At 30.2% G+C, this 12,810-nt stretch overlaps 1 protein-coding gene and 1 pseudogene across 5 annotated transcripts in view; both read left to right on the top strand.

The window, feature by feature from the left end:
- The window catches only part of LOC107162988 (orexin receptor type 2-like), a 144,704-nt gene that overhangs the window by 65,249 nt on the left and 66,645 nt on the right, over nucleotides 1-12,810 (top strand). The gene's annotated exons all lie outside the window — the stretch shown is intronic.
- Nucleotides 5,718-6,784, top strand: LOC149054955 (uncharacterized; annotated as a pseudogene).

Below are 12,810 nucleotides of genomic sequence, written 5' to 3'. Positions count from 1 at the left end.
TTATCATGTACAAATAATACATAATACTTCATAACCAGTCGTGTTTAGAATTATAAAATATGTCTTAATGTTGAAACGATTTCAAAACTCGACTATCATCTTGTTTAGATGGTAATATATTTTATTAACACATCATATATTATATGACATACCTATACCTAGTCTGCTAAAATATTTTCGAAAATACTTGCTTGATCGAGTATACATCGAAACATCGAATGCTTCCTACACACGTTAAACGGTTAAACTGTCACGTAATACAAAAAACAACGTTGTGCACTAATAATAATACATAATATACAAACATGAATAAATTAATTTAATCGACCGACTACAAGAGTTCTAAATATTGTTTAAAAACGGCTGGCGGTATAATAAAATTTGAATCCTCTGAAACGACAATTATTATTTTTGTATTTATTTAAGTAACGGAAAATGTTTATGTAACAAATAACTCTTAAGGCATTCTGAGCAAGAGCGGCTTCGCTGGGCCCTGGAAACGAGAGGATAATTTTTCTTTATTTACAACTATATACCTACTCGATAGAAGGGGAGGGAGGAAATGTCGTACCACTAAAATAACGTTGCAACTCGTCAATCGCATTATTTGTGCACGGAATAACGTGTCCAAAGTAGAACTTTGAACACCATAAATTATAATATAAATGATTATAGCGATTGATTTACGGTATATAACGGCACCATATACAGGGTGTCCCGCGAGGATTTACCCATTGCAATATCTCACGAAATAATGGAGATATCAAAATTCTGGTTTTATAATATGATTCACTGGGTTAATAACTACAATTATTTCATTTTTAATTTATTTTAATGTTTTTGTAAAAAAAATGTAAAAAATATATTTTTGTTATTTAATTATTTCCAAAAATATTAAAGATAGCCATTTTGTAGAGTTTATTTCTCTGAAAATATTGACGTTTCAAAATGTTATTTTCATTAATTTCCCGATTTTTAATATTTTTTCTAGTTTTGAAGAAATAAAATATGATTATAATTTATGACTATTAGGAACACGGAAGGTATTCGGCCGGCCGTATGGGAATGCGCGCGGCGCGGCGGGTCACATGTTTGACAACATTACGGTGTTAATATTAATAATTCGCAATTTTTGTCGAAACCAAAAAAAATATTAAAAATCAGGAAATTGATGAAAATAAAATTTTGAAACGTTAATATCTTCAGAAAAATAAACTCTACAAAATGGCTATTTTTTTTTTTTTTTTTGGAAATAATTAAATAAAAAAATATATTTTTTAACTCTTTTACCAGAACATTAAAATCAATTAAAGTATGAAATAATTGTAGTTCTTATCCCAGTGAGTCTTATTATAAAATCAGAATTTCGATATCACCATTATTTCGAGAGATATTGCAATGGGTAAATCCTCACGGGATGTATACAAATCCGCGGGATTAGTGAATTTATTTTATAATATTATATTTTTGGAGAGATCAAGAACATTATTATGGAAACCGTGTGAAACACGTGCCCGAAGTTAACACCGCCGAGTAATAACGGCTTTACCGCGCAGGGGAGACTGCCTTAAATATGTTGCGACTTGTCTTTTCCCGAGCTCCTGAACGTTGTTTTGGTGTTTGGATAGGATTTCCGTGTGTACCTATGGTACTAAACCCATCTCGACTGCAGTACATAGGTACTCAATAATGTAAATATCGTTAATATTTAGCTACCTGTGATACGCACGAACATAATATAATATTACGATGAAAACGCACGGGGTACAGAAAATACCAGAGAATTTTATAATTTAAATGATTAAAATATAAATAATTTTAATTAAAATAATTTAAATTATACCTATTGTTATTATTACGGTGCCTACCTATATACCTAGGTAAGGGTAACGGCATTTTAAGTGGACAGCGATTTAGATCGAAGACTCGAATAAATATATTATGACTACCTATTTACAATTATATCGAAATACGGTTACATGTACGTAGGTACATTGTACATATTATATATATATTGTTAAATATTTTTTAATATTTTAATATTTATATTTTTTAAAGTTCAATATTTTTTTGGTTAAATTAATTTGGAATGCAATAACTTTTTAAAAAATATGATTTTTGAAAATTTGCTGACATGAGTATTATACTTCTTAAATTATTTATTTATCATATAACATTAAAAAAAATTGTCATACGATGAATTTGCGTAATTTTTTTTTTTTGATCTGTCTGTTACACCCTGTATATCGTAAATTTCACGAAAGTTACGGCCAACGAGAGTTTGATTCGATTTCGTTAAATATGCTCGTAGGCATTATGCGCTGCAGCAGTGGCGCAAGTACTAAAATAATAAATTACCGCTCGTGGCACTCATTCGTTTTTAAGCGCATGAAATAACTTCGAAATAATACTCACAAAGCTAAGACTTTCGACTGGAATAACACTCCGTCATCGGAATAACTGCAAAATGGACGATGTTGACATCGAGGTTAAAATTAATTGAAACTCCGTTAATACCTATATAAACGGTGAATAAAATAGGACCGAGAACCATCATTTCCATGTGCCCGCCATCGTTTTAAATAATAACAGTTATGTTATGCCAATCAATGTCTACTTTATTCTTATAGATAAAAAAAAAAATAATCCAAATAATAATAATAATAATAATGAGTGCGACGACGTTCACTACGGTGGCACCGTAACGTCGTAATTTTCGTAATCGTTATTTATTACAATGTTATGTACCTATATATATATATATATATATATATATATATGTTACTGGATAATATTATATTATTATGTTTGCTCGTACCTATAATTTGGCATTTAAACTACATTATTTACGTGTTCGGTGTATTAATATTGTGCGCAAGATAATTATAATATATATTCCGTTGACATTTCTAACTGGGTGCTTTATACCTATACCCTCTGCACGTGGATTATCTCCGACGTTGCAGTCGTCGTATCCACCTAAATTTTCGTTTGACTTTACGTAGTCGTAGCTTTATGTTAAATTAAAATGGTATACAGGCTTGCCAAGGAGAGCACATTATTCTACTAGATTACAACACACGGTGATCACTGATTAAAAATTAAATTAATTGGCTGATATTCTGATATAGGTACCTACATTGTTAGTCGGGTGTTTCCGGCCTATGAGTAAACGGCGTGAATTAGCGTGTGCTGCACAAGCAGGCGCCGTTATCGTCGATCACAGACGGATCTGAACTCGAGGAACAACGTATTAGCAAAATATGATTTTGATAAAACAATTTTACCCAGGTTTTTTCGTCACTGTAATATTATTCTCTATTATGGTATTTAAATTATAAGGTATCATGCTTCGCACATATTTCAAGGTTCTATATTTCACGTGGCGGGTGAGCCCTATATGGTTAAACATGGTAGTGTCCTGTGGGATCCCTACAAATGTCGGCAGTGCGAGTAAAAGAGTCCAAAGATACGTACAATTACGTCCAGACTGGATATCCTTATCAGTTATCATACACACGACTCCTCTGTTAGAAATATCTTCTATATCTATCGACTGCAGTGGCGCACTTCGACCTGAATTTCTGGGTGGTGGGAGGTGAGTGACATGTCACCCTGAATTTTTGTTTTTTCATAGTAAAAAAATCATTCTAAAATTTTCGGGGGGGGAGGGGGTTATCCCCAAAACCTACCCCCTCGTTAGTACACAACTAGTATCAAGACTTGCTGATGGCAGACGTGTGACTTGGATTTCTATATCCAACCTCCTACCCGGCTACCCGGTAAAGTTAACTCCTCGTTACTTTTAATGTACCTTTTCGTTTTATCCTCTTATATGTCCCGTCACATATCCTAGTTTCTTCGGCAAACTATTTTGACAGTAATTATTATTCCCCGACTTTTCAGCTTACCTATGAGCTATACCCGCTAACCGTACGACCGCACTTTTCGAATTTATAACTTGCACATTGTATATAAAATATTATAATATCGTACAAATCATCGTTTTCGTCGTATATGTTTTTAGCAACGTGGTTATTTCAACTTGTCCCGTGTTGGCAAATAAAATAAAAGCCAACTGATAACATGTAGTTATATGCACTTTGCGCTTTATCGATTTTGAAACCACTCTAGTCACAATATTTGAAATGTATATATTTTATTCTCAGTATAGTGCACACGGACGACGAAGGATTATTCGAGACAATATTTGTTCGCAGTTATTCAACGACTTGAACACATCATTCGTCAAACCGTATTTAAACAGATATAAAACCATCATCCGTGTATACACAGTTGTCGCGCGATTGTCATCGTTTTGCAGATGTAAATATATTCTCAAAATTATTCGAAAAAACATTTAGACGGTTTCTGACAGTGCCAATAAGAAAGAAAAATCGGCGAAATAAGAATATTTACACTCCTGCCATTCGATTACATTTACATGGATTCATTGATTTTTACCGTATAAATACAATAATACGATATATAGTGCAGTATATACCAGACAGGGGTCTAGGATAAAAAAGCTACCGACAAAGAAGCCACGGATAAAAAAGCCACGGATAAAAAAGCCATTGATAAAAAAGCTATGGGATAAAAAATCCACGGGATAAAAAAGCCATCGATAAAAAAGACATGAAAATTTAACTATGTAACCCTTTTTTTATTTAGGTATCTATAACCATATATAATAAGCATAAAATATTCGTTTAATAATTCTTATTTAAGAATTGTGTGCGCCCCTGGGTATAAATACTGTAAATATACATTTGAAATATAATAGATTAAACTGATTAAGGTATATAGCAATAAAAGTCATTGCCATTTGACTTTATCTTAAAACTGGTGTTGGTATCTTAGTATCTAAAATATATGAAATGTGAACAATATATACTATGTGATTGTCTCTATAATCCAATATTATTATAGGTTGACTGAAACAACATATTGTTGGGAAATTGGTAAAATTTTATCTTTTATGCGCTATATTTAGTCTCCGTTATGCTCAGTTTGTGTACAGTGTAAACGTTGTGAAATACAAGTGTAAGGTGTTAAAACTTTTGAACAAATTTTTAATTTGTGAACATTTCTTTCTAAGTTTATTTAAGAACTTTTTTTGAATTTTTATAATGGAAATTGTCAAAACAAACAAAGGAGGTAGCAAAATTTGTTTTAATGTCATATGTGTACGTCATTAAGCATTTGGGGAAAAATAAAATAACATGGCGTTGTATGAAAGCGAGTTCTCTCAAGTGTACAGGGACAATGTACACTGAATTGCAACATGATAATCCTGTAGAAAAAAATCCACATAATCATCTACCCGATAAAGAAGAAATAAAAGTTACTAAATGTATACAAAAAACGAAGGATCAAGTAACTTCTTTTAGTATGATAAATCCTGTAGAAATATTTACGGAAAATGTATCGCAAATAGAAACAGCAACTAAAGCTAGAATGCCCACTGAAGACACGGTAAAACGTATGCTAAGAAGACAACGATAAAAAAAACTGTCCTATTAATTCTGCTATGATCGAAGGAAATTTTAGTTCATTTTCAAGTATTTTTAATTAAATTTTAAAAATTGTAAAATCAATACATGAACGGAGTGTTCAGAATCTAAAATATTTCAATAAACACATTTTTATTTTATTAATTAATAATTATTAATAGGTAATTGGTGCACGACTGGTGAGCCTAATTTTAAAAGATTTTTGCTATACGACAATGGTTCAAACTCGGATGAACGTATAACAATTTTCGCCACAGATGACGGCTTAAAATTGTTATCAGAAGCTGAAGAATGGTTCATGGATGGTAACTTTGCATTATCGCCGACGGAATTCCAACGACTATATGTAATACGGATTCAAATAAAAACAATATTTATTACACCTGTATTTTGCTTATTAAAAAGAAAAACCCAGTCTAGTTACGAACAATTAATTAAAATTTTATTAGAAAAATGCAATGAGAGGGAAATTTATCTTGATCCTCTTATAGTACATGTGGATTTTGAAAAAGCTGTGATTGAAGCATTAAAAAATACAATTGGAAACCATATTTGTATTAAAGGGTGCTTTTATCACCTTACTCAAAGCACACACAGAAAAATACAGAACCTTGGACTTGAAAATATGTATAGAAATAATAATGATTTTAGTGTATTTTGTAGAAAACTTGATAGTCTAGCATTTTTACCAGAAAACAAAGTTTTAGAGGGAATGGATTTTTTAAGAACAATTATGCCACCGGAGGCAACTGATTTAGTCAATTATTTTGATACCACATATATCCATGGGTCTTATAGAAGTGTTCAGCATAATCCTAATAATGGTATCAGACTTCGAAATATTGCACCGCTCTATCCACCATCAATATGGAATGTCTATCAAACTACCCTTGATAATGGACATCGAACTAACAACGAAACAGAAGGGTGGAACCATCGTTTTTCAAAATTAGTAGGCCACAATCATCCTTCTATTTGGACATTTATAAAGAAAATGAGGTTAGAGTTGTCTTCTGATGAAACAAGTTAGCCCAATTCGCTATAGGCAATTTAAATAAAAAAATTTAAAAAAAAAACGTATGAAAAAATGCAAGAAAAATTGTATAAAATATGTGGTGATGGCTTAACACAGCGTACAATATACGAATATTTGACAGCTATTGCTTACACAATAAGATTATTTTAATTATTTGTTATTTTATATTATATTTTTAAATTGTAAATTTTAACTTTTCTAAATTATATTAATTGTATTCAATTTTAACATATCAACGGATGTATATTTGACAGCTATTGCTTAAATTGAACAATTTTTTTTTCTTATATTATTGTATTATTATTTATTATAAAATGTACAAGTAGTTTTGTAGTTGAAAATTCATATGATACTTGATTTAAAATTCGTGTATTTTTTATCCGTATCTTTTTTATCGGTGGCTTTTTTATAACGTGGATTTTTTATCCCATAACTTTTTTATCAACGTTTTTTTTATCCGTGGCTCTTTTGTCCATGACTTTTTTGTCGGTGGTTTTTTTATCCGGTTTACCATCAGACAGTGATGTGTGCGGGAACAAAAGCCACACATCACAACGATGTGGTCGTCGGGAAACGTTCGATGCTTCGAAATTCGCATTTTATTGGTTACCAGTGATGGCACATCAATCCATCCTTTCAGTAGTCCGTGAAGAAAGTTTAATAATATATTCTCTATAAATTATACAGGTACTGTATAATACTCTTCGGTCTGCGTGTTGAGAGAACAAACACTTATATATATATATAATATAGCGGTCGAGTACGTAAAAAAAAAAAAAAACCCCGTTGTGAGTGTGATGATGGACAATCGATATTCGGCAAAAACCTCTTAGTAGCTTACCGCAGACTCGCATTCACTGCAATAGTATAGAATTTATCCAAATCACACGGCACTAAATATATTTTGGAGATCCGGAAAACTCGTACTAGCAATTTATAGAGGTGCGTTTTTCAAAACCTCACAGACATAACTCCAACAAACGTACATCAGTATTTTAACTAATGTTTTTAAACCGTGCGCGTAAGTACAGTCGATTCGTCTATAACGCATTTTTCACTAACGAATTCTCTATAAAATAAATTTAATATTCAATAATTATTTATTTTGTTCAAATACCTATTATATAGGTGTTAGGTAACTGTCAACATTTAAATACTTCCAAAAACAAACATTTTATTTGTATATTTAGATTATTTTTTAGTTCAAAAATGTAAATGTTGTATTTACCTGTATTTCTTTAACCGGCCCATTGTCCTGTTTGTTGTACGTCTCCAAATGGATTGCGAGAAATAAAAATAACCAAACACGAATTTTCATCTCACTAAATTGATTTTGCTTGCTTTGCTTAAATTATTGAAATATTAGGTACAAAATCATGACTGGAATTTTCTATAACAACATCATATAATTCATGTGTATATTTCAGCTACATAGTTGCTTTTTTATATCTTATACACATTTTCAAAAGGTTATTTCTTTATAAGAACGTTCAAAACGCTACGTATAACCATCATACAAAGTCATGTATATTCCTTTCTCAATTTTTTTTTTTTATACATACAGGGTGATTGATTTATCAAACAACAATCATTATTTCAAAAAGTATTGGCTTTTTTCAAAATATTTTTTTACATGGTTTCAAGTTGTTAAAAAACCAAAGTTTTTATTAAAAAATTATATTTTCAAATATTTTTTATGTTTTTTACTTTTTTGAATGACAACATAGAGTTTTAATTTCATATCCAAAGCAGAATATTTTTCTAAGTATTTTGATGTATAAAAATCGAATTTGGGGCTAGTAGTTTATGAGTTATAAGTATTTAAAGTTTAGATTGACAGAATGGAGTAGTACGGGGTTACCCCGCAAAATGTTTGTCCACTACTCCGCTTGCCTAAACTTTAAATACTTATAACTCATAAACTACTAGCCCCAAATTCGATTTCTATGCATCAAAATATTAATGAGTATTTTATGATAAATCAATCACCCTGTATATAAAATACAGATATATTTCTTAACTAATAAATAAAACATAACATACTACACAACAGTGTACTTACTATACGAGTTAACGATACAAAGACTACATCTGAGAGAATTTATTGAAAATATATCATAATATACACATGTGTTGTGTAGGCAACAAAATCATCGATATCGATAAGACTTAATAATATAATATTAAATCGTTGTGTTATTAATATGAATATAAATGTTCGTACTCGTACAACACAACGCGATAACTATCATTGCCCGAAAAGCTTGTGATGTCGCTACTGTAAACTCGTCACGAATAATTGTCACCAATAAATTAACTGCGGCCAGGTACATTTTTTTTTAGTAAATTTATTATTTAACTCACGTTCAATAACACTAACTCAATTAACCGACTAGTAATTATGTAACTGCTCTGCTCACAAGACCTCGGACATTGTCAATTTGGATTTTTTTTGTTGGTGTGCGCTGCGTTTTTAATTAAACCAACTACCTGCACATGGTAGGTACCTACTATTACAGTGTCACACAGGCACACCGTCATAACTTGTATCGGGAAATGTCGTCTTGTGCCTACTGTTTTTAGTGTTTTTATCAGAGGTTAAAGTGGGGGGACGCAGGAGGACTCAGTCCTATTACCTCTGACGGCGGTTAAAAAGCGCCCCCTTTAACAAATTAGGATTTTATACATTAGACATTATACCTAAAATTATATATGGAACGCTTAAAACTTTATGGAGACATTAGTCCCCTCTGGAATTTTTCCCCACTTTAACCTCTGGAACTCAAAAGTGGCTTACAAAAATTAAATACACTTTAATATAAACTAATCGTATATATGAGTTTATAGTAAATATTTATAAAAATCAAACAATGTTTTCAAGTGTACATTTAAAAAAAAATCTATATTCACATTGATTAAAAATTTACAATTTATAATAACATGCATTTACAATGAGATTATTATGTTATTTAATATTTGATTATAGTTAGTTATTCAGACTTGAAAAATTGAAAGGATTACCCTAATCTCCCTCCCACCACCACCACCAGTAATACTTTTGATGTTATGAAATAGGTTTATATGTATAATATATTTGTATTTTTTTAAATTAATAATTTTATGTTAAAAAATCTCTGCACATCACATGTTAGCCTTTTCGATTATTTGTTTGACTACGATATTGTCAAAATAAAGGGATACAGAGACCAGTGAAGGGTTCAAATGGTTCTTAAAGCGGAAGCGAATGACTTTGTATGTAAATGTTGATACTTCTGAAACTCTGTATTTTGAAATAATAGTGAAGAGAATGATTTGAGATACATATAACGACGCTTTTGTAATCATACACGTATTGATTGGAAAGTTTGTATATCATTAATACTCAATTTCTACAGTACAGTACCATATAATTTTTCCTATCGGTGAACAAATCGAGAATATTAAAATAACTACCATAAATACGACTTGATAATAATATATAGCCATTGTGTATAATAGTGTTGATAATAACAAATAACATAATATACATATAAAGTATAAACATTGTTTACCATTAAAGGTACACACGGAATATGTATTATAATATTTTATTTTTATTTCGAATATTTTTTTTTTTTTTTGTACGTAATTTGAATCGATTTTATCGAAATGAAAATTTCCTTTTTTTTTCTTGCATAATTTATAAGTAATGATTAAAGTTTTTCAGGGTCTAGAACATCACATGCAGCTCGTATTCATCGGCACACGTTTTATCTCCATTATTTTGAAACGTGAATAAGAGGATGTTGGCACTATTATGATTATTTGGTTTTTCGTTACGATGACTGGATTTATATTTCAATGATAAAATGCGCCACATGACTTCTTGAAATATTACTTTTACGATAGGTTGAAATTATAGGCGTTAGGCGTAATATCATACAGTCATTATAGACGTCTTTGTATACGGCACAAAACGATACGTTTATAATTTTATATAGATATGCCCACTATGATAATATATAGGTATGTATTGTTTACTTCGATAAAACGCGTGTGGCATGTCCATTGAGTGTTAGGTAATATTAATTATTTATTTGGGTTGTGTATTTGTTCATATTTTATGTGATCTTGTGCTCGTTATAATATTTCTTTGTTATTAGAACTATGCGACGAATATAATAATAATTTATTTTATCTTCATACTTAATTTACATACGACGATTTGTCTTTGGTTTTAAACAGCAGAGGTTTGGCCAAATGGCTTATTCCCTTTATAATATACCATTTGGACATTAAATTATGATTAGAGTCACCGCCGTTTCCTTTTTTCGGTCCACACTGTGATCATTTATATTTTGCACACAAATTTACTGTTATTGTTCGTGAATAATCGAGTTGTCAGTGCTTTAGTTCTAAATAAGATTATGTGCCATATCTCATATTATTTTGAGATCATAGTTTATAAATATTTTTCAAAATTATTGTTCAACAGTATAGTCAGTTTATTAATATACAATTTGTTATTTTTAGATTTAAATATTTGAATTCATTTTGTCTTTTATTACAATCTCTATAGATTATTTATTTGTGGGTACATTGTGTATAAATAATTATTATTTCACATTTCCGTTCTACATTCAACAATAATAATTGTATCCATGCTTATTCCGATACCTATTTATTGTAATGTAGGTACATTGTTGAAGTTTTTCGATAACATTCAGTTGCTAGACATCTTATCTGATTTATATATTTCTTTGATAGGGAAATTCAGATAGATAATTATAGTAAATTAATAGGAATAATTTATGACCTTGACTAAATAATGTTTTTCATTCTAAATCACATGCCTTGCGTAATAGTCAATAATGAGAAATTCTAAGTTTAAATATAAGAATATAACCATGACCAACTAGGTAGTCCAAAATCTAAATTATCCTTTACCATTTTGTCCGGTGTTTAAATCATTTTCGGTGATCATTCTAGTAATGACATGTTACGTTTTCACATTTTCAATAAGCATATTATACTATACTGAAGATAGTGTTTGTGTGATTTGTTCGTATATCTGAATGAGATCCTATTTAACATAACTTAATTTTTATCACTTTATAAGTTTTTAATTGCATTTGCAGATTATTCAATATTTTATCTCTTTATTGAATTTTGAATACTAGTTCATTATTCTGTGAAATTTGATAACGAAAATCATTAACAGTGATTCTTTATCATTAACTACTCAGATTAAACACAAATTACTTACTGCAGAAATATAAATTAGATCTAAATGATAAATATAATCTGTGCAAGAGGTTTATTATGATGAGTAATGTGTTTATATTGTAAGTGAGATCAGTAATTTAATATAAATATAATAATATGATTAGGTGACGAAGTTTATGATAAATAAGTATTTTCAAAAATGTTAACTATACCTACCTATTAGTACTGTTCATGAAAAATTCCACGATTTAAATTTTTGACTTGAAAACAATGGGGAAATGAAATCGAAACAGACTGTCGTATAAGAGGCTATATTTCAATACCATCACGACGAGGTTCATTTGTCCGTTTCAGCCTCCATGAAAAAAATACCTCTATAACGTACGATGGGTCGACTGCAAGTTGACCTTACAACCTGGTGCTTTGACAGATTCTTTCACGGGGTCGACATAATTCACTTTTGCGTCCATCTGTTCGTGTATAATATAGGAATGTCACCATTTCGATGATAAACGGATGTGGATGACGTGACTCGTGGGACAACCATTATAAAAAAAAATCGATCAAGGAGACAAGGAACAACAATAATAGTCACCTTTTACAAGGATTGGGTGTTTAGACGTAGGCATATTGTTGGTGGTCAAATTGAATATTTATCGACTTTGTCGTATAATGATGTCAGATGGTCACGGCCATCGATGTCTGCTAGATTAATTGACTATTATCGTTTTGACGTTTCCATAATTCATTTATAAATATAATAAGAATTTATTTTGTGATTTTGTTTATAATAAGTACTTTATTACGGATAAGTATGTAATATACGTATATTGTTTAATGTACCTATATTGTTAAAGTAATTTTATCAGAATTAAATTAAAGGTTTTAAAAATGTATCTAATTACCTAAATAATTACCTAGTATCTAAAATAATAATTTTCAGCGAGTGTTGTACAATATGTAATACTTGTAGATATAACGTAATAGATCACTGTCGTGAACTTTTAGGCGGACCAATAATACAGGTTTTTATTAAAAACAAAAAAAATGTAT

This window comes from Diuraphis noxia, unplaced genomic scaffold (assembly GCF_037042655.1).
Source record: "Diuraphis noxia isolate RWA-SAM2 unplaced genomic scaffold, SU_Dnox_SAM2 contig0005, whole genome shotgun sequence".
Classification (NCBI taxonomy): domain Eukaryota; kingdom Metazoa; phylum Arthropoda; class Insecta; order Hemiptera; family Aphididae; genus Diuraphis; species Diuraphis noxia.
The sequence above is the reverse complement of the archived record's forward strand: the minus strand, read 5'-3'. Positions and strand labels throughout refer to the sequence as shown.